Source organism: Canis lupus, chromosome 34, assembly GCF_003254725.2.
Source record: "Canis lupus dingo isolate Sandy chromosome 34, ASM325472v2, whole genome shotgun sequence".
Classification (NCBI taxonomy): Eukaryota; Metazoa; Chordata; class Mammalia; order Carnivora; family Canidae; genus Canis; species Canis lupus.
In genome coordinates, this window is record NC_064276.1 from 3,313,438 (window position 1) to 3,335,553 (window position 22,116).

The following is a 22,116-nucleotide window of genomic DNA, read 5'->3' on the forward strand; positions in this document are numbered from 1 at the left end:
AGGTGGTGGGGAGACCCAAGAAGTAATTCCATTAGCCACACTGAACATTCCTCAGTTGACCTGATTCTCAACATCCTAGTGTGAATATCACCTCCCTCTGTGACACATCACGTATCCAAAGGAGAGAGATGTTGGAATTGTATTCCATTGTCACCAGCTCTCACTCTTGGTCCAAACTGGGAGACCAGAGATGGTGAATAAAAAGAGATAGGATAAAAAAAAAAGAGGTTAGGGTGAGTGATGAATATTGGCAAGGATATCTGTTAATGAGGAGAGATGGTTTTGTTTCTAAAGTATTATTATAGGGGAAAATACATAATTTGCACATCCCTACTTCCATGAGGCAGAGAGAAAGAGCTAGCTGAAAACATATGAATTACAAAGTAGAGGGCCTCCCCTGGATCAGTGTTTTTTTTGTTTTGTTTTGTTTTGTTAAATCTTTTTTTTTAATTTATGATAGTCACACAGAGAGAGAGAGAGAGAGAGAGGCAGAGACATAGGCAGAGGGAGAAGCAGGCTCCATGCACCGGGAGCCCGACGTAGGATTCGATCCTGGGTCTCCAGGATCACGCCCTGGGCCAAAGGCAGGCGCTAAACCACTGCACCACCCAGGGATCCCATGGATCAGTGTTTTAAATGGTTAGCATGTGACTGTGCTACCCAATTGGACAGGAACCATGCATAAGTAATAAACAAGGAATACCAAGCACTCAGTAATTAAGTTCAATGTGCAACAAAGTCCATCTTAAATGAGTGAGTGAGCTCACATGTGTCAACATGATTGCATCCACAGTCATTGGGAGTGTAAGTGAAGGGACTCACTGAATCATACTTTGCCATCTTCCCACCTTGGCTTCAGACAGCATCTCAGCAACCCTGCTTTTCAGGTTCCCATTGGCTCCAAAAGCAACACCAGCTGAGCCTGCTGGGCCCAAGGCAGGGTCAGAGTGGAGGTTGGGGGTTGTTGGAATGGGAGCCATACCTGGAGAGCGGTGCTGGGATAAAGAGGAAACCACAGACAAGAGACGATATTAATGACAGTAACAAGCACGAGCAGTGCCCCACTGGTAGCCTGTGCCCACCTGCTCCCCACAGCCTGGAGCAAACCAGATGTGGCATACATTAACAGCAACCCCCTAGAATTCCAGCCTAACTAGACTCACAAATAAGGTGGTTAGTCTAACAAGGAACGAGGGGATTGAAATGTATCGAGACTTCACTATAAATTTGATGAATTCATTAGTTTTCTCTCAATATTCTGCTGAACTTTTTGAAACAAACATTGCATTTCTGTGTTGCTTTGGTAAGAGATTTTAACTCACAGACTGGACAAAACCAGGTGGGACCCAAGCCCAGGTTGGCATTCGGTCAGCTGCAGGGCAGCTGCCATCCTGTCCTCTGGGAGGGTGGAGTAATGTTCCAGGAATCTCCCACTTGATGTGAGGGAGAGAAGAGGAAGTAGGGAAGGAGGGAAAGGTATGTGGAATCGACCTGCCCATCATGGAGTCACATCTTCTGGTGATTTCCAAGTTTCTTGTCATGGCCATGTCTTCTCATCTTTCCATGGCTCTCTGTCCATTGATGGTGGGAGCCAGCCTCCATGTTGTTTGGAAATCTCCAGGCCCAGGGTCTTTCACAGATTATATTTGTTATAGTCTTGCTCAGTCTTTTTTTTTTTTTTTAAGTTCAGAGACCTGTGAGACTCTTTGTTTGAAACAGAGAAAAAAAGAGGGTTCAAATATATGCATAAGATTAGCCCCATAACCGGGCTGAAGCAAGCTGGTATGTTTATTTGGAGGATGGAATGAAATAGGCCTTGTCTTCCTCTTAGGTTTCCTATAAAAGCCTGGGGAAGGACCGCAATCCTCTTTTCCTTGATGTTCCCTGCAGTTCTCTCTCTCTTTCTCTCTCTCTTCACAATTTTTACTTAATTCTTAAATTTAGGAATTAAAAAAAAAATTGTAAAACTTAACAACCCACCTTCATTCTCTCAAATATAACTATCATGACCCCAAAGAAACCAGTATAATACCGTTAGGGACAGCCTGACAGTCCTTGATTCCATTAGGTTAGTAAAGGATGTTTATTTTGTTATTGAATTGCTTAAGGAAAAATTTAAGAATTTTTTTAATAAGAGCTATTCACTGGTACTCATTTGTTTACCTTTCTTGAGGAATAAAGGACTGTATCTCTTAACTGTGGTTCCCTGAAGTTCTGAAGTCATTGTATTGTTTCCTAACGCCACTGGCACTTCAGGCTTTGCTTTCCCCCACCTTGCCTGGTGGTCTCCTGGACAGGAGGTTTGACCACCAAGGCCTGGAGAAGATCGGTTTATTGATAGAATCAATGATTTTTAAACATTGCTAGAATTATGGACAGTTAGGGGTCTGTTATTTATTCTTGCTTATTTGTTTTACTTTTATTTCTTGAGTCTTATTATTCTGCACGGTCATATTTTACTACTGAAATTTTCATCTTTCAACCTTTTTCTAAAAGGTTTTTGGACAAATGTTTGCCTCTCTCACACTTTTCAATTTAAATTGTTGCCAAGGATGTAGTTTTCTGTGTGACATTTAAAAAATAAAATTGACACATCCCTCTTTTAAATATATCTAAATACCATAGTGGTTTAATATCCACCATTATCTTTTTTATTTTTTAAAAGATTTATTTATTCATGAGAGACACAGACAGGCAGAGATACAGGCAGAGGGAGAAGAAGGCTCCCTGCAGGGAGACCGATGTGGGACTTGGTCTCAGGACCCTGGGATCACAACCTGAGGCAAAGGCAGATGTTCAACCGCTGAGCCACTCAGGTGCCCCCCATTATCTTTTTTTAATAATATATAAGCAGGTTCTTCATTAACATTAGAAATGGTATATCATTCCTTTACTTTTTAAACATGTCACCATCCCACATTTCTCAAGAATTTTACTCTCATGTATTTTATACTTAAAAGCCTCTCACTGATCATTCTTCCTGCAAACAAGATATATACAAATTAAAATGTATCTTTAAAAGTCTCTTTATGGTATTAAGTTTTAAGTTAAAATTATCTTATGGATTAAGTTGTTACTCTAGCTATTAGCAGGATATAATTGACCAAAAGAATATATATAATAAATCTTGATTAAAATTTTTAATATAAAAAGTAAAATCATATTGGAAATCTATTCCTTAGATGGATGAACCATTTTATCCCAATCAATTTGTAGAGCCAAAAATGAAGATTACTTCTTGCTTGAATGAACAGGATTCAGTATTAATCATTTCTCAATTTTTAAAATAGATTTAAATACCAAGAAACATCCCTCACATAAATAAGTTGGAGAGAATAGAAGATCTTTCCTTATAGCAATATCACTTGATTCTTTGACCTTCTTACACATTTTATTTCAAAAATCTCATTGGGATTTATCAGAAGTTATCTTTAATCATCTATCAAATGATAGCTTGATTAGGTTCTCGTTCAATATTGAAGAAGGTAAAGAATTGGAAGCTACCTCATTGGGAAAAAAGATGAACTTCCCATAATTAGAGCTGCTTTCTTCTCAACCGAGACCTTGGCAAGCACCCTTGATTTGGACTCTGAAAATGTTGGCCACTCTTTAGTAGGGAGGGGTTTGACTTGGTTTTGTTCACTGAGAGAAGGGAGGCTACAAATGTGCATGTATATGTCCTTTCAAGCAGATCGATTTTTTTGTCAGAGTGCATAAGGAAGCCAAGAGACTGCATATGGGTTGCCTGAAAACTCCAAACCCTGCATCCCCTTGGAAAGTCTTCATGAAACCACAGGGTGCAAAGGGCCCAGTGTGGAGACCACTGTCCCAAGGTGGCCGACTCTGACAGAGTTCTAGCTCTGCCCTTCACATTGTTCCCACGTGACCAGGGGTTGATGTGAGAAGGATGTGCTTCTTGATGGATTAGCTGTGTTTCCACAAGCCGTTTCTACATGGACCAGTTTTGAGCCACAGTTCCCCAGAGGGAGCTTACCACATTGAGAAAAGCAGCCAACTGTGTGGTAAGAAACACCAGGCAAGATTTAAGGATTACATTTGAAGCTAATTAAGACTACAGTACAAATTTTATGCTAGACCATAATTTCTTATCTACATATAAAGTATCATTATTGGGACAATGAGCGGAGTATTTAAAACTTCCTGGGGACTAATTGATATAAAGAAATCCAGATTCAGACTGGAAGCTTCAGAATTCTGCTCTCATGCCATAAAAATCTAATGTGATTTTTTAATACAGTTGCCTAGGAATTGAAATAAGAAATAGCTGGATATTTCAAGAGGTCAGCATAATTTGCTCCTTGTGTATTGGCTTTCAAGTGTAGAATTAATTTATCTCTGTATTCATTCATTTCACCAATATCTATTGAATGCCTACCTACTATGTGCTGATTACAATAGAGCATCAAAGTTTCCGCTTTGTTGGCATTGTGGTCCAGGGGTGGAAATGGTTTCAAAACGGAGCAAACAATATTTACTTTGTGCTTCAGCTGTAAATAAACTAGTCTAAGGGATTGGAGTGTGAGGAAGGAAGGAGAATGTTGAATGTGGTAGTCAGGGATGCCTCTACAAGGAGACATATCCAAGTAAGTCCTGAGTAATGGACTAAAGCCAGACATGAAGCCACCTGGAAAGAGAGCTTCCTGGGCAAAAGGAACAGCAACAGCAAAAAGCCTGCTGCAGGAGGGAGCTTGGTATGCAACAGAAACAGTGGTAAGGTCAGCGTTGTTGCAACCAGCAAATGAGACAGGAAAGGTCAGAGACGGGTGGTGAGGGAGGGAGCCCTTTAAGTCTGAATAAAGAATCTGAAGGATTAGGTGAGGGAGAGCGTGGTGGGATTTTACACTACCTACAGTCCTCTCTGGCTGCTGGTTGGAGACTGGACTGTAGAACTCAGGAGGCCAGTGAGGGTTTGATTCCCATAGCCTGGAAAGATCATGCTGGACTGCACCAGAGCTATAGCAGAGGGGTGGGGAAAGCATTTTGAAGGTAGAGCCAGTAGGATTTGTTGATGGATGGAGTACAAACTAGGAATAATAATAAATAGGAAAATGGCAGAGGAGATGGACTGGTTTTGGACTGCAAGTTTGAAATATCTGTTAGACATGAAAGGGAAGATGCCTCGTAGGGAGTTGGAAATATACATTTGATGCTCGGGACTGATATATTAATTGGTGCATCATCAGTGATTAAAAAAAAGATATTTAAAGTCATGGTCCAATTATTTTAATACTCTAAATACAGAAACAGCTACAGGAAGTCTAATCTTAAAATAAAATGCCTAGCCACAGGTAGACAAGCATTTCTTGGCTCATTAACCAAAGATAGGTTTCTTACATAATTTCATTCTTCTTTTTTCCCCCTTTGAATAGAGCAGATGAGAGATAATGTTCCTTCTTTGCATGAGTGCGACTGAAAAATATGAAACCACATATGTTGAAATAATTTTAGAATTATCTATAGGTCATATTGTGAAGCACTTTTAAGTTTGTCTTCCTCGTTGAAGTAGAGTAAATAGCTTCTTCCTACCTGACAGTACAGGCAATCGTGCCTGTTCATCTCCCCAGTGAAAAATACAGGGCTGGGATTGGGGGTGGGGAGAGGGTCAACCAGTGCAGACTGATGAGCACTCTGGATTTTCATTGGCTGGTCTAGACTCTCTTCTTGGGTATTATTTGTTTTACTTTTATTTCCTGAGGCTCATTATTCTACACGGTCATATTTTACTACTGAAATTTTCATCTTTCAAGTCATTTGTGCATGTGGAGTCCTCGCCTGTTACAGTGCTTCTGGGAATTGACGAGTCCCTGTGAACAGGACAGCGTACCCACTTATCCTGTCTTTCAGTTTTCCACGTGGCAGAAATTGTTTCCAGGGGTCTACACATTATTTATCCCAGGAATATATTATAAAGGAAATGCTGCTAGTATATTTATAAATGCAGCAGGGGTAACTACCTCCCCTTGACACTGCTCGTACAAATGCTGTGGTAGTCAACTTATCTTTCATTTTTCAGCAGTGCGCAGGTCCTGGCAGGAAACTTTGTCAAACATTTAGAGGTGACAGTAGCCTACAGTGAGGCGAATGCTTCCAGGAGATACCAATCTAAATGATAAAGGACCATTAGAGATACCTTGTACTCAAACTCACCTTATTTGGCAGGAAGAAATATTTTGCTTCCTTCTTTTTCAATTTTAGGGAAGGCTCCACAAAATTACAATTTCACTTCTCTTGCTGTATGTGGATATAGATACAGACATAGGTGTAGATACATATATTGGATGCAAAGAACTTCAGTGATCCTTTTTCTTATAACTTGAGTACTTATTTCCTCCATTCATTGGAATTTTGGTTGGCTATTGTTAAATGATTTTGTTAATCTTACACATACCTGGATCTTTGTATGCCACCAAAGTTTTTATAAGCAATGTGATTTTGGCCCAAGACATTTTTAAGGATGTACATGACTCATGTGCCATGGAAAATCGTGGCAGTTCTGCCTTCATTTCCCAGCAGATTGTTCATGTTTTTCCACTCACAACCAAGACCCAGCTCTGTGGTATTGGTAATCCACGCAACCCACCCCAGTAAACAATCAATATACCTCTGCAAGCTTCCTGCTTCATTTCATTTCCTTGCTACTTTATGAGTGAAGAACCTTTCTGGTTCTGATAACCTAGGTGTCAGCCTTGGGAAAGCTGTTCTGTAGTCAGGGACATGAGCTGGAAGAGGGATGTTGGCAAAGGCATGTAGTTTTCTAGAATGCAGATTAAAGGACAGGCATAGGGGATCCCTGGGTGGCACAGCAGTTTGGCGCCTGCCTTTGGCCCAGGGCGCGATCCTGGAGACCCAGGATCGAATCCCACGTCGGGCTCCGGGTGCATGGAGCCTGCTTCTCCCTCTGCCTGTGTCTTTGCCTCTCTCTCTCTCTCTGTGACTATCATAAATAAATAAAAATTAAAAAAATATAAAGGACAGGCATAATTACATAAATAGACATGTGTCACAGCAACATAACACAAGGCAGGGATTCCACAAAGAGATGAAGTGAAAAATGCTCAGCATGAAATTACCTTCAGAAATCTTCAGAATGATACATGTCCTGACCTGACCCCCAAAGCCCTTGGACTTGAATCTCTGGCATGAAGCCTGAGGGAGCATCTCTGTTTTCAGAGCTCTGCAGGCAATTCTGATTCACAGTCAAGGTTGCACATCATATATATTGTATTGTGCTAATTCTTATGAGGCCAGCCCTTTCTTCTTATGAACATGTACTGCCCTTTTCACTCTTACTGGACTGCTTCTTACTGAGCTCTGAATTATTATTTACGGAAATTATTAGCACCTTCAACAGACTCAAGTCCAGTGCCATGAAGATTGTGCAATGAAGCCATGAATTTATATTACACAGTAATTTGGAGGGGAAATGACGTCATTCTGAACTAAGTTATGTGAACTATACCAGGTTGCATGATACACTAGACATAGTAATAAAACTACATTTTTTTTCCTGGATTTATTTAAATTCATTTAATTCTACATCTCGGTTGTCAATATTTCTTTAGGAATCGTCTAAGTTAATTCACTCAGTGAACACTTACTCCTAGGTGCCATGGCAGTTGCTAGGTGCCATGGCAGTTAGTTAGTTAGTTAGTTAGTTAGTTAGTTAGTTAGTTAGTTCAGTGACAGATGTTTATTTAGCTTCCCGAAAGAAGATTCACTGGTAGTGCTGAGATGTGAAGGACTTGTTCTCAGAAATGAAACCCATCATTCGCACATCTAATTTTCGTTCAAACATGTGCCTAGCAAAGGCCCAATAGCGGGAGACACCCATGTCTCCCTTCCATTGTCCATCGTCCAGCATGAAACTCATCAGTCCTTGTGCATGGGTGCACCTAAGATCCCACAGCCCACTTTCCTCTGTGACCAGGAAACCTGCTCAAACCCAACAGCATGGCAGGTTGACCTGCCCTGTCTTCACCAGATGTAGATGTCCTCCCACGAACCACCTGTCTGGACATGTGGCTTGTGGCCCTCGCCACTGTGGTTCCTGTCACACCTCCCTGTCCACAACAATCTTACATGGAGGCCAGTAGCAACAGTTCAGTTTATCCTTTGCCCTTCCCTACATGTGTCTTCTCTCCCTAACACCAAAGACCACTTAGCACAGTGTCCACCAAGCACAGTTTACCTTGAAAACAACCCAGTGCCAGCTACTTGGATCCATGCATGCCCAGCTCTGGCTTCCGGTGGTGGAGGGGAAAACTTCTGTCTGCCAACTTAGGTCTCAGTGACATAGTGATGGTGGTGAGTTCACTGATAATAGACAAGTTAACAGGAGAAAACACAAAAATTTATTCATGTGCATGTGGAATATTCCGTAATCTGTGTAACTCCCTGAACAGCTGAGAGAAATGGTCTATATCCCAGCTTAATAAGGAAATTGGGGGAGGATAGGGCTTCTAGGGAACACAAATGGAGGGTACAGTGGCTTCCATACAGCTTATTTATGCAATTCTTTATCCCAGTGCTAAAAGCCAGGTTTCTTCTTGGCTAGAAGCTTCCCAGGAAGGGGATTTATAGCATCTTCCTTCTCAGAAAACTCTGCCTATAGTCAGATAAAGGAAGCTCAGAATATACATCTGCCGTATTTCACGTGCGTCCAGTTTAAAGTGATCTTTATGTCATCCTGTTGGGTCCCTTCCAGATATCAATAGTATTCTTTAGACTTACTTATGGCTACAGTTCCAATGAGCTTAATCCCATTTTCTCAGACCCTTTTTACACCTTTCTTTCCTCAATCAAGGCTGTAAAAGAAATGATTTAGGTCTTGCCAGACCTCAAGCAAGCATTTGTGTGACAAGTAGAAAATAGGACCCTTCACACTACGGAGCTTCAGCCAGGCAAAGAGCTGCTGTGAAGCCCATGCGTTGTTCTGAGGCAGCGTGTCAAGGCTCACGTCTGCTGTTAAACAGTAGAGACTGTACCAGGAGTAAGAAATGAGAAATAAACAGGCAATGTTAGAGGAGGCAAATGTAACTACTCTTCATATACATGTACACACAGAAGTGTCTGGGACTACTTGGGCAGCAAATGGCTCTTTGTAAGAATAGGATTATAAAACTGGCGACCCCACCAGAAACCATGAGTCACCTAGAAAGTGTTAGATTAGGTTAACTATACCGTCTAGCAAGCCTTCAGCTTTAACACAGAAAAGACTCTCAAGCTTCACGTAACAGCTGTGCCAGGCAAAAGGCAGGTGTGTTCTTTGAGGACAAGGTGGAGGTGATGCTTGGGGTGGGAGGCAAATTTAGGGATAGGCTGCAGGGCTGGGGGCTGATGGGCGATGCTGTTGGGTCCGAATCACAAGGTGTGGTTTGCAGGGAATCAGGGAAGGCAAGAGAAAGTGTGTCTCTTACCCACTCCCTTGTTATCTCTGATATTCCTTTTATTTTATTTGCTTTAATTATTACTACCTTTTTTTAGAGACAGAGAAAGAAAGAAAGCACATGAGTGGGGAGACGGGCAAAGAGAGTAAGAGAGAGAGAGAATCCCAAGCAGACTCCACTCTGAATGAGGAGCCCAGTGCAGGGCTTGATCTCATGACACTGAGATCATGACCTGCACTGATATCAGGAGTAGGACCCTCAACCACCCAGGCATCCCACTGATATTCCTTTCAGTATCTTTTTCTTTTGCTTATCTTTTGTTTCTGGCTCAGTGATAGGTGGTGAAGCCCTTGGTCAGAGTACATACCACATACCCGTGTTTTTGTTTCTTCATGGAGATGAGCACTGGGTTGGCCCCACGGGGCTGTCTTGAGAAATAAATGAAGACATAAGGAGCACTTAGCACAAATCTGGGAACCTGGTGGCCTTCACTGTTAGCGATGCCTTCTGTGCCTCACTGCGATTGTAGCAGGACTAACTCGTTCTAGTTCTAGAAGCAGTTTCTTACTGGCTTATGCTCCTTCATACATTTCTCTTGGTTCAGTGCAGGTGCCCAAGTAAAGGTTGTTGAGTCCCTCTGTTCTGTGAGAAAGATTGGAAGGATTTACAGTGTGAAGGTATTGCCCACTTATTGTGATGAGGCCTCTCTTCTAAAGCACATTTTTCAATTTATTGTAGCACAAATCTTTGTTTACACAGATGCTTAATTTTTCCCAATAAAAAATGTACTCTTTTCACCAAGACTTTATATCAGAGCATTGTATCTCTATTCTTCCAAGCAGCCCCCTGATAAATAATGGAACAGTGAGGGGAAGTGTTGACAATAATGAGCTCTCTGCAAATGACACAAAGAGCTAGAATCCCAAATACCTATAATTATATTCTCCTACACATGTGCAGACTTTGATAAAGAGGGAGCCTATTCTGTTATTCCTTAATTTTAAGAGGAAGAAACTGCCAAGAACTCTAGGCTTTAATTACCAAAACAAATTCACTTGAAACAAATCCAGGCATGTGAACACAAACCAAAAGAACAAATACATCTTGTGACCTGGTACATGGACCCTTGTCAAGGGGTTCGGTCCTCCTAGGTAACCGTGTCTGTCTTTGATATGCCACTAATGCCACGCTGTCTAAATGGTGCGCCAGAAAAGATCCATCTCATGGTGTCTTCAGTGAACCATGAAACATCTCAGGTAAAAAGTACATTTTTAGGCAAATCCTTTGAGATGAAGATCTTGAGGAAGGACCTGAGTGCATTATCCAGTGTGGTTGAATTCTTTATTTGGTATCAAAAATGCTTTGCTTTATAACAAAGAGCTCAGACTTCTCCCACATTGCAGTTCATCTATTTTACTCATGGCACGATTTTTTTTAAATAATAAATTTATTTTTTATTGGTGTTCAATTTGCCAACATACAGAATAATACCCAGTGCTCATCCCGTCAAGTGCCCCCCTCAGTGCCCATCACCCATTCATCCCTACCCCCCGCCCTCCTCCCCTTCCACCACCCCTAGTTCGTTTCCCAGAGTTAGGAGTCTTTATGTTCTGTCTCCCTTTCTGATATTTCCTACCCATTTCTTCTCCCTTCCCTTCTATTCCCTTTCACTATTATTTATATTCCCCAAATGAATGAGACCATATAATGTTTGTCCTTCTCCGATTGACTTGTTTCACTCAGCATAATACCCTCCAGTTCCATCCACGTTGAAGCAAATGGTGGATATTTGTCATTTCTAATGGCTGAGTAATATTCTATTGTATACAGAGACGACATCTTCTTTATCTATTCATCTTTCGATGGACACCGAGGCTCTTTCCACAGTTTGGCTATTGTGGACATTGCTGCTAGAAACATTGGGGTGCAGGTGTCCCGGCGTTTCATTGCATCTGCATCTTTGGGGTAAATCCCCAACAGTGCAATTGCTGGGTCGTAGGGCAGGTCTATTTTTAACTCTTTGAAGAACCTCCACACAGTTTTCCAGAGTGTCTGCACCAGTTCACATTCCCACCAACAGTGTAAGAGGGTTCCCTTTTCTCCGCATCCTCTCCAACATTTGTGGTTTCCTGCCTTGTTAATTTTCCCCATTCTCACTGGTGTGAGGTGGGATCTCATTGTGGTTTGGATTTGTATTTCCCTGATGGCAAGTGATGCAGAGCATTTTCTCATGTGCGTGTTGGCCATGTCTATGTCTTCGTCTGTAAGATTTCTCTTCATGTCTTTTGCCCATTTCATGATTGGATTGTTTGTTTCTTTGCTGTTGAGTTTAAGAAGTTCTTTATAGATCTTGGAAACTAGCCCTTTATCTGATACGTCATTTACAAATATCTTCTCCCATTCTGTAGGTTGTCTTTGAGTTTTGTTGACTGTATCCTTTGCTGTGCAAAAGCTTCTTACCTTGATGAAGTCCCAATAGTTCATTTTTGCTTTTGTTTCTTTTGCCTTCGTGGATGTATCTTGCAAGAAGTTACTGTGGCCGAGTTCAAAAAGGGTGTTGCCTGTGTTCTCCTCTAGGATTTTGAGGGAATCTTGTCTCACATTTAGATCTTTCATCCATTTTGAGTTTATCTTTGTGTATGGTGAAAGAGAGTGGTCTAGTTTCATTCTTCTGCATGTGGATGTCTAATTTTCCCAGCACCATTTATTGAAGAGACTGCCTTCCTTCCAGTGGAGAGTCTGTCCTTGTTTATCGAATATTAGTTGACCATAAAGTTGAGGGTCCACTTCTGGGTTCTCTATTCTGTTCCATTGATCTATGTGTCATGGCACGATTTTTAAGCTTTTTTTTCCCCTCTGGAACTTCTCTGATAAGCTTACCTCCACTTAAAAAAACATCAAAGCCTAGAAAGAAATTATTAGAAAAGACGAAAGAAAAGCACCTTTAGTTTAAGCTTCAAATGAAACCAAACTGATTAGTCATCCAAGATCAGGTGACCTGGCAGTAAGCTTACAGCAAATCATGTCTGTCATTGTCTTCTTATTCTAATTTCTCCTTAAAACGGTGAGCAAACTGCCTACATGCAGCCATATCTCTAAAAGAGGCTGATGAAACCTGAAACTAAACTAGCTGTTGCCCTATTTGAGTCTTGTTTATTCTAAATAAGATGATAAAAATCAACACAAGAGAAAAGACAGTGTCAGCATAGACCAAAAATAATGCCTACTTAATTAAAATATACCAACTGTAAGTGTTATACAATAATTTTTATGGCATATCTAATCAAGGGCAAGCATGAAAGCCTTGTTGCCTCAAATGCCCTTACCTACTTGTACTTCTAGAGAGAAAAAAAATGGTCCTTGGTGGTGTTTCATGCTGGCTCCCCAGATATCATTGACACAGCCTGTTGCTAAAACACAGCTGAGTTTACTGCACACCACATGAGGGATGACATAGACTCAGTGGAGCTTTGCCAGTGTCTGAGAGAGATGAGGTGTCATCAGATTTTGTTGGAAATCTGAAGTTTGATGTAGGGTGGGTCTCCCAATGCCTAGACTTTCTGACTGGAACAAACAGGAATTCAAAGAGTGATAGAGTACAAGGCCTCTGTTGATGCTCGCAGTTGAAGACTTTCTGGGTCTTTCCACAAGTTTCTGTATTGAGCAGTCAAGTTATTTGCCTAGACAAGATTCTCTTGGAATGCTAAGTGCTGTTCCTGAGGACAGTGAGATGGTAAGGTGATGTTAAGGAAGACAGCAGACTGTACTTGTGCCATTGTCCAAGTTGTATGTAGGTAAAGGGTTGGGGGGAATTTGGGGGAGGGGGTTTTGGTTCTCCAGTGGACTGAAAGGAGGCCTGTGTCTTGAGAACTGCTATTTCCTTATGGATAGACAGCCAGATGACGTGGAGAACTAATAGAGGCATAGATAATGCAAAGCTATGACGATCCAAGTTCATTTGCATTTAACTTTAACAGCATTTGGGCTCCAGGCTCCCCACCTCTCCATCCACACTCTCAAATTGGTGTGAGAAGTGTGACAGGGGGTCTCTGCTCTCAGGGAGTGAGTCACTTAGCTGGAGATCCAGCACCAGCCCATTTCAAACCACACCTATACATTCACAGATATAAGGGTGCACACTTCCAAGTGTCGTTGGAGTTAACAGAAGGTAAACAATATGGGGTGACAGTGCTTATGAAATTCACAACTTTACGTTCTGAAGAAACAATGAATCCAAATTGAGTATTTTTTAAAGATTTTATTTATTTATTTATTCATGAGAGACAGAGAGAGAGAGAGGCAGAGACACAGACAGAGGGGGAAGTAGGCTGCCCTGCAGGGAGCCCCATGTGGGACTCCATCCCGGGACTCCAGGACCAGGACCACGCCCCAAGCCGAAGGTAGGCGCTCAACCTCTGAACCACCCAGGCATCCCAAAATTGAGTATTTTTAAGTAAAATTTATTTTGAAGTTTATTCTCACTTTTGGGGGGAATCATAGGTCTCATCATGTTATTCCTATTTGCTTGTGAAATAAGCCCAAGATCAACAAAATCTCAGACTATCAATAAATATCTGTAAAATGAGCAAACAGTTGGTATTCATGCTTTGAATTTATGGAGAATAGACATTACAGGATCTATACCTTTAAAAGATCTATTTCTTAAAAAGCAGGGGGAAATGTCTCAGTTTTCATGGAAAGAATCTCTGGCAATTCGACTTCCCAATTATTAGAATATTTTCATATATTCTGGAAACTTATTTATTAGTGTCAAATGTCTATAGTTTTCTGTCACTTCTTTTCTTCTGGAATTACGCATGTCAAAAGAAGTTCCAAATGCACGGATTGAATCAGTGGCTCTTAATGTGCTTAAAGCTCCTGCCAGTCAGGGTTCTCTTCAAGTCATTGTAACTCTCTACCGACATTAGTAAAACTAAACTAGAGAGCCACGCCTCCATTGTTCACATGCTGATTGCCCTGGCCAAATTGCAGTATGGCTGATTGCTAGGCTGCCATCCAGAATTCTCTTAAATTTCAATTAGCTTGTACATCTCTCTGCATGTTCTACTCTCCATGGGTGCCCATTGGTGCTCTTGGTCATTGGGTAGACATTGTGCTGCATCCTAGAGATGACAGCTTCTCTTAGTAAAGAGGCTCCTTGAGACCCTTGAGAAGGAAAGCCACCAGCCAATCTAGACAATTTATTTAAGAATGCACACATTCATGTCCTCCTTGATGCCCAGGCATGAATGTGTGCATTCTTAAATAAACGTGATATGATGAGCACTGGGTGTTATATTATGTGTTGGCAAACTGAATTGAAAGAAAAATTTTAAAAAATGTTCACATTCTCATGCTGGTGGTGGCAAGGGAAAAAGGAGAGGTGTGGAAATAAACAGATACCACGCAAATGGAAAACTACAAAGCATACTGTTCTGAGCTTCCTATAGCAAGGGAGTCAGCCGCCATCACTTACTCATATTTGGTAGAGAGTCAAAGGCAGGCAGCAGAATGGAAAGGTTCACAGTAGAGAAAAGGGAAGGATTCAGATGTGACCTCACCGCCTGTTGGCATGTGGGGGTTGGAGGACTTAACAAGAAGCGCTTAGTTAAGTGTGCATGCATATTTGGCTTTCTCTAATTAGTCCAAAACCTGATCCCTAAAGTATGGAAGCTACCAGTCATTAATCAAGTACTGGCCATTGGGGGCCAATTATTATAAAAGTTATGGTTCGTCTTCCTAGACTGTCACTGGAGATAGCAATCTTGCTCCCTGCAAGTCTGACTTGTAGCAGGCTGGCTTCCTGGGTTTACCAAAGTTAAGGGGCTGGTTTCCTGGGCAGGCTGCCGCAGGTTGTGGATCAAAGTTCTATTTTTGCACACGATCTGGCCATTGTCTGTTCATACATTAAGTGTCTCCATGGTAATATATGTGGAAGTTATAATGTAACAGAGCACAGCTTCTAAAATATACCTTATTGTAAATTAGTTTTTAGTTAGAGTATAATAAAATTGTAATAAAAGGAAACATAGCCAGGTTATTTGGAATCAGTTATCTACTCTGGGTTTCTCTCCCTCAGATATCAACTATATAGGCCAGTCTGTGGCAGTGGGCACTGATTGTAAAGGAAAGCACCATGAAAATACAAGAACCCAGGAGTTAGCTGATGGCAAAGATTAACCCAACTCAGTATCTTCTTGGATCTGTTTTTCGTTGGGTCCCAAGCTAGTGGATACCTATGCATGTGTTTTCCTGTGAGGGAGTGTTTATGAGTTCTTGGTCTGAAGGTCTAGGGGCCAGGAGACCTGGGTCGAGAAAGAACATGGCTTCAAAGAAGGAACCGTATCAGAAATCGTTAGGGAAGAAAAAGGAAAGAGCACTGAGTTAAAATTTCACGAACTAAATCACATATACAGAATTCTCTAGTGTAAACCATTTAAATAGCAAATTGCTAGGAAGAGATCACTGAAGTGCTACTTTATTCAACTTGATAGACTCTTTCCGTGAACACTTGTTGGGTCCTGCCATGAGGCTAGAAGTAGCTCCATTTTGATCTGTTAACAGCAATTTGTAACCTTACGACAAAACCAGTATGTATCTTCACTAAGACAATACATTGCTCGTGCCTTACAAATTTAGTATTTAACCGGAATGACTGACTCCTACAGGATATCAATGATGAGCTATTTCCTCCTTAAACAAAAGGCACTTTTTATGTTACTTTTGCACAGTAGTATTGAAACCAGTTATTTATTGAATACGTATGAGGCACAAGGGAACTGGATTAGGCATCTGGAGGATGGAAAGTATTTCTGGACTGGAAAGAATATGGGGAAGGCTTGTAGATAAGGGATAGACACATATATCTGCAATGCATTGGTGGATGAATAATATCCCTCATGAGTGATATCAACTCAAGGGCTCTCCGGGGTCTCTCTGGGAAGGGTGCTATTTCCTGGCCGCTGATGAGCACAGGAGTTATCATAACACCCTTGACAACTCTTACATTTTCATTTGTCAGGTTGAAAGTTAGTACACCACCCATGCCAATGCATGTTTAGACATTCATTTTCTTCCGCGTGCTTATTCCCACCATTGCATGCTGCGGACAAGTGAGAGAGGAAATTTGACAAGCAATTTGTGTTATGTCAGTTACCAAATCACATCCCTCATCTGCCCCTCTAATCACACAGAAGCCTCCCAAAGCCCATGAGGCATGAAGTTCCAGGGGCTTAAGAGGTTACTGAGGCAAAGTAAGAAGCCCAAAATAGACATGAAGGGACTTGAGCAAAAAGAATCCTCCTTTCAGCTACTTAATACAACTGTCCCAGGACTTTCAGAAAGTGACTTACTTCCACCTGTTTCTAGCAGTTACCTAGTGTAAATGTTTGTGTCTCCCCAGAAATCATATGGTGAAGTCCTAACCCCCAGGGTGATAGTATTTGGAGGTGGAGCCTATGGTGATTAAGATGATTAAGTTTAGAGGTCATAAGGTTGGGTTGAGACCATCGTAATTGGATTAATGCCGTTTTATAAGAAGAGGGTACATATGCACTAAGAAACAGCCATGTGAGCACCCTCAGAGAAAGTGCTGTCTACAGGCACGGAATACCAGGAAACTAATCTGCTATAATCCGATCTTGAACTTTCCATCATTCAGTCTGCAAGAAACAAATGCTTATTGTCTATTGTTTGAGCCTCCCAGTCTGTGGGACTTGGTTACAGCAGCCCAAGATGACTAAGACACCTTGCTCTGAATCTTAGAGGAACGGCTCTAAGCAGCCAGGAAATAGCACCCTTCCCTACCCTCTCCCCTGGGGATGTTTGGCAACGTCTGGAGAAAGTCTTTCTTGGTATAGTGAGTTTGCTGGTAGCATCTAGTGAGTAGAGGGATGCTGCTAACATCCCATAGTGTACAGGACACCCGACAGCCCCCTTAACGAAGCAAGATACAGGCAAAACATCAATGGTGTCAAAGTTGAGGAAACCCGCTCCTGATACTACACACCCATCTGCCTAGAAGCCCTGGAAACCTGAACATTCCCATGTCTCCTTAATAGCATATTATTTCCTATATGTCTCTGATAATTCCAAAAACCGCCCCAACTAGGAAACCCATCAAAGCATGACTCTTGGTAAGCCAGATGACAGTAGTTGGAAAAAGCACAGGTCGGCCCTTCCAAATGATCGTACTGAGTCCCCTCCATACATGCTTGAGTCTCCACACCTTCCTGTCCCTGCTGGCTCACCACAAAAACTGTAGGGCAGGCGAGTCCCAGCAGCTCACAAAAGTGAGATGTGCATCCTGGAGCAGATGCTTGCACCATGAGAGAGTGGACCCTGTGGCCAGTTCTCTCCAAACTATTTCTCTCACTCTCCATAGATCCTTTTGGTTTCCCAGGCAACTAAATGTGTTCCTGAGAAATACATGCATGCAAGATTTTTAAGAGGAAAATAAAACAAACAACCACTTTCATTTGGGGTATAGAGTGTGCTTCAGCCTGACTGGTGTTTGTGATGGTTTGGGTTGGGTGGGGTTGGGTGAGGTTCTGGTGGGTTTGTTCATGGCTACTTTCCAGGATGTAGGGGTTGCATGATGCTTCCTTTAGGGCAGTGTATATGGAATGCCTGCCTTGAGCCAGGCTTGTCCCAGGTGCTAGGAGCTTGGTGATAAGCACCTGTATCCCCTTGCCTCCTGGAGGTGACTGAGGTGAACAGACCTTGGCGCTCTGCTAGAGATAGACCGGGATTTAGGGTGGGGTAGGGCAGCTAAAGCAGCTGCAGGAGAAAGAGAAACGGGAATGCCTTTCTAAGTCACATGATGGCCGAGCTGAGCCTGGAGAAGTTGGAGTTAACCCGACACAGGAGCGAGCAACACGGGAAGCAATAGCAAAGGGAGTTAAACCCCAGCACTGAACTCCTGTGTGATACTTGCAACACTACAAGCAGGGCTGCCTTGGGGGGGGGGGTAGGGAGGCTCCAGGGACTGCAGGGGTCCCCCCGGAGGACGCAGCTTCGTCAGGGAGGCGAGCGGAGCCACGTGTGGGCGGAGGAGGGTCCCAGGTCACTTCGGCTGCGACGAAAACAGAATTTACTTGCACGTATGAAGACACATTCAGACCCATACCACTGTGTCACACAATGAAATCGGTTGATTTTTCGGTTTTTACTGACCGCCCAGAGAATAGTCACGGTGGTCCTGAATGTTTTCTGGTCCCTCCGCTGGCGCACATCTGCTCTGCCTATATTCTCTCTCCCTCAGGGAGGCCGCAGACCCCTTGGCGGGTAGTTGCCAGATTACAAACCTGGAGCCCAGCACAATGGAAAAAGACATGGAAAGAAACAAAAAGCACTTTTCCGCTGTTGGTGTTGGGGGCAGGGACTGTGTTAGGTGACTTCCTTCCTGCGTCCCTTCAGCCCCACGGCCCAGCCCCCTCCATGGCCTCATCTTCCAGGACTGGCACCGGTGTGGCCTGGTTTCTGTGTCGCGTGCAGGCCCCGGGTGCTGGTCACCTCTGAGCTCCAAGATGAGATCCTGTGCAGTCACCACTTCCTGAGAGAATCCCGGCCTTCTCTGCAGAGGTATCAACAGTAATGACACCTACCTAAGCAACCCTCCTAAAAGTCAGGAAGTGTTGAAAGGAATAACTCTTTTGACAATATTTTAAACTTTCTTTTCTGTTCCTGATAATGTTGGAGATTATCCCCAGGAAGACACCTGGACTTTGTGTTGCTGTTCAAGACGCTCTAGAGAAATTGGTCTTGAGCTTGCCACCGGGTCGGTGCTGGGTGTGTGTGTGTAGTGGACTCTGGCGAATGCAAAGTGAGTTGTCTTTTTAGCGGACCGGGGTGAAGCAGAATCCAGTGGTATGACAGCGATGTTTGCAGCCGATGTTAGGGGCTGATACATCATCATTTTTATTTAACTAATGTTTATTTACTTTTGTTATTTTTTCATAGACACTAATCTTAGAGACCTAGGAGATGGGGATGTCACTCAGGGAGACGCCCGAATATGTTCAGTGCGGAATGACAAATTCCATGGAGCTACCCTGACTGATGATGTGTGAATACTTTTCAAACAAAACAAAAGATAGTTAACTATTATTTGTGGTCTCGTCAAAGTAGCTATTCTATAAACTTGGGCCAAACACATATATTGAGCAACGTATCAGTTAGCTAGGGCTGCGCAACAAAGCACCGCTAGCCGGGTGGATTGAATAATGTATATTTCTTGTCTCCTGGTTCTGGAGGCTAGATGATTTTGGCAGGTTTCTTCTGAGTCTGTGAGGGAGACTGTTCCATGTGTGCCCCAGCATCTGGTGGTCTCCCGGAAATCTGGGGCTTTCCTTGGCTTGTAGAAGCACCACCTCATCTCTGCCTTCATCTTCACATGGGAATCTGTGTGTATCTCCAATTTCTCCTTTGTATTAGGGACACCAGTTATGTTGGATTAGAGTCCTACCCTGCTGCAGTATGATCTCCCCTTAATTTATAACATCTGCAATTTCCGAACAAGTCCACATTCTGAAGCTGTGGTACCCAAAACTTCAACATATGAATGGGGGATCGGCACAGTTCCACCTATAAGTAGCAGCATCCCTGTATTCACCCCCATTCCACACCAAGTAAACCATCAACTGCTTTTCACCATAGGATGAGGTGAGCCACTAAATCTCTCTGGTTAAAACCAGCAAGGATGACAGGCCCCAGTCTCTGACTAAAGAGAAGAAAGAAAACACTCATCAAGAAAAAGGAAGGGGAGAGGAGGAGAAGGAAGGTGTCGTGAGGTGTACGGGGACCCCCAACACAAATCCCTAGAACGTGTGAATGTGACCTTATTTGGAAAAAAAAAAAAGCCTTTGTAGATGTCACTGAGTTAAGGATTTTGAGATAAGTTCCTCCTACATTAGCCCCCTGGACCCTACATCCAAAGATAAGCATCCTTTTAAGAGACAGAGCAGACACACAGAGAAGATGGAGGCAGACACTGGAGTGGTGCAGCCCCAAGCTAGGAAAGGCCACAAGCCACCAGAAGCTTGAGGAGGCAGGAAGGATTCTCTCTGAGAGCCGTCAGGGGGGTGCGGCCCTGCTGACACCTTGATTTCAGACTTCTGTCCTCAAAACTGTGGGAAAATTAATTTCTGATTTCTAAAACCACCCCCATTTGTGGTGATTTGTTAAAGCAGAAATTAATGGAAAAGGAAAAAAAACAAGCAAGCACGAGGAAGCCCGGGTGTCACTGATGGTGGCCGAGGTGGGCACCACCCTGAAGTCCCCAAACCTCTGCAACTGTGCTCTGGCTTGACTTCCTAGAGGAAGAGCAGAACCACCAGAGGATTCTGTGCCCCTTCCTTGAACATCACTATTTATTCCAGTCCCCACCCATCACTCAGCTCCTGTGCCTGACCTTTGCAATCCGTCACTGGAAGGAAAGGAGTTGCTGTGAGAACTCTGTCGTTTAATGGAATTGTGTTAGGCCAAACAACCACCACTGATCTTCATGCTTTTCGGCAAGGTAACAGCCCATACATGCTTAGAAGCATACTGGAAGTTTCTAAGGACTTGAAAATAGGGTAGCAGAGACTGCTCATAGCGGATTACAAAATGTACGTAGAAAGCATTTCTATAATAGGAAGACACCTCGTTTGTGCTTGATGCTTGGTTTAGATTTGCATGGTTTGTATTGTTTTGGTTTTATTTGGTGGTGGTAACCATGATCCTTAATAATAATACTGAAACTCTTTGTAGACCAGTGTGTAGGCTCTTGGGTAATCCTCTTGGATCATGCCGAAGTAGGCTCATCAGGATGCTGGGGCAGGAAGCTGCAGTGTCTTCATGTCTCCATTTGAGAAGGTGACACTATCAAGAAGTCATTCCTACCAAGTGAATGGACCCACGTTAGCAAACCTCACTGCAGTGAGAGCAGACAGCTAGGAGGATCATCACCATATTTCCTGCCAGGCAGATGCTGCTGTCCAAGGTACAACCTGCAAGAAGATGCAGGGAGGGAGCCTGCCAACCTGTTGCTCTCAAACAGGCAGGACAGCCTCTCTCTCCCCTGCCTGCGCTCCATAGCGCATGAGACGATTAGGCAGTTATAGTTTCCAAAAACTGTGTGACAGTTTAGACAAGAAAACTCAAACACCAGCCACTTTGCTGGGCTTTAGGTCAACTGACCTGCCTCAACTCTGGCTGTGATAGTTTCCTACTTGTTTAAACGGTTGTACAATCTCTTCCATTTGTCACATCTTTCTCCTTTGCAACAAATGAAATCCCATGACAATAAAGAAATTACCAAAGGACTATCTAGCTTTTTTTTCTTTTCCTAGGATTTTGCAACATTAAATGTTGCTTGTTATAAATATGTCATCAGCTGGGTTCAGATCTAATATTAAGTTATTTTGATTGAGTGAGAGTCAGAAACAAAATTTGGTCCATTTTTGGTTTTCTAGGCTCATTTTTTGCTTCTGTCTTTATATACATTTTTTTCTTTTTAAATTCTTTATCTTCATATCTCATTCCCATTTATCATGTTGTAAATAATCCATATAATTATAATAGTTATTGTATTTTTTTAGTATAGCACAAACACACTCATTGAAGTTTTAAATTCATCGAAATATAAATCCTTTAAGATTTAGTAGTACACACACAAACCATAAGCCTATAATATAAACATGGGTGTTCTGAACACATTAGAAATGCC

General features: G+C 42.5%; 1 protein-coding gene and 1 long non-coding RNA gene across 15 annotated transcripts in view; one reads left to right on the forward strand and one right to left on the reverse strand.

Moving 5' to 3' along the window:
• CTNND2 (catenin delta 2) overlaps window positions 1-22,116 on the forward strand; it is a 924,458-nt gene that overhangs the window by 837,371 nt on the left and 64,971 nt on the right. The window lies entirely within an intron of this gene.
• LOC112662726 (uncharacterized) overlaps window positions 1-22,116 on the reverse strand; it is a 57,529-nt gene that overhangs the window by 11,929 nt on the left and 23,484 nt on the right. For 6 of the 10 annotated variants that reach the window (XR_004811991.2, XR_004811987.2, XR_003138771.3 and 3 more), the window contains 4 exons: window positions 9,782-10,049; window positions 8,210-8,334; window positions 6,169-6,252; window positions 823-1,704 (listed from right to left, as the gene is read on the reverse strand). This is a non-coding gene — a long non-coding RNA (uncharacterized LOC112662726). The remainder of the gene's footprint in view (window positions 1-822; window positions 1,705-6,168; window positions 6,253-8,209; window positions 8,335-9,781; window positions 10,050-22,116) is intronic. The other 4 variants (XR_004811984.2, XR_004811989.2, XR_004811986.2 and 1 more) reach the window with 4 other exon arrangements.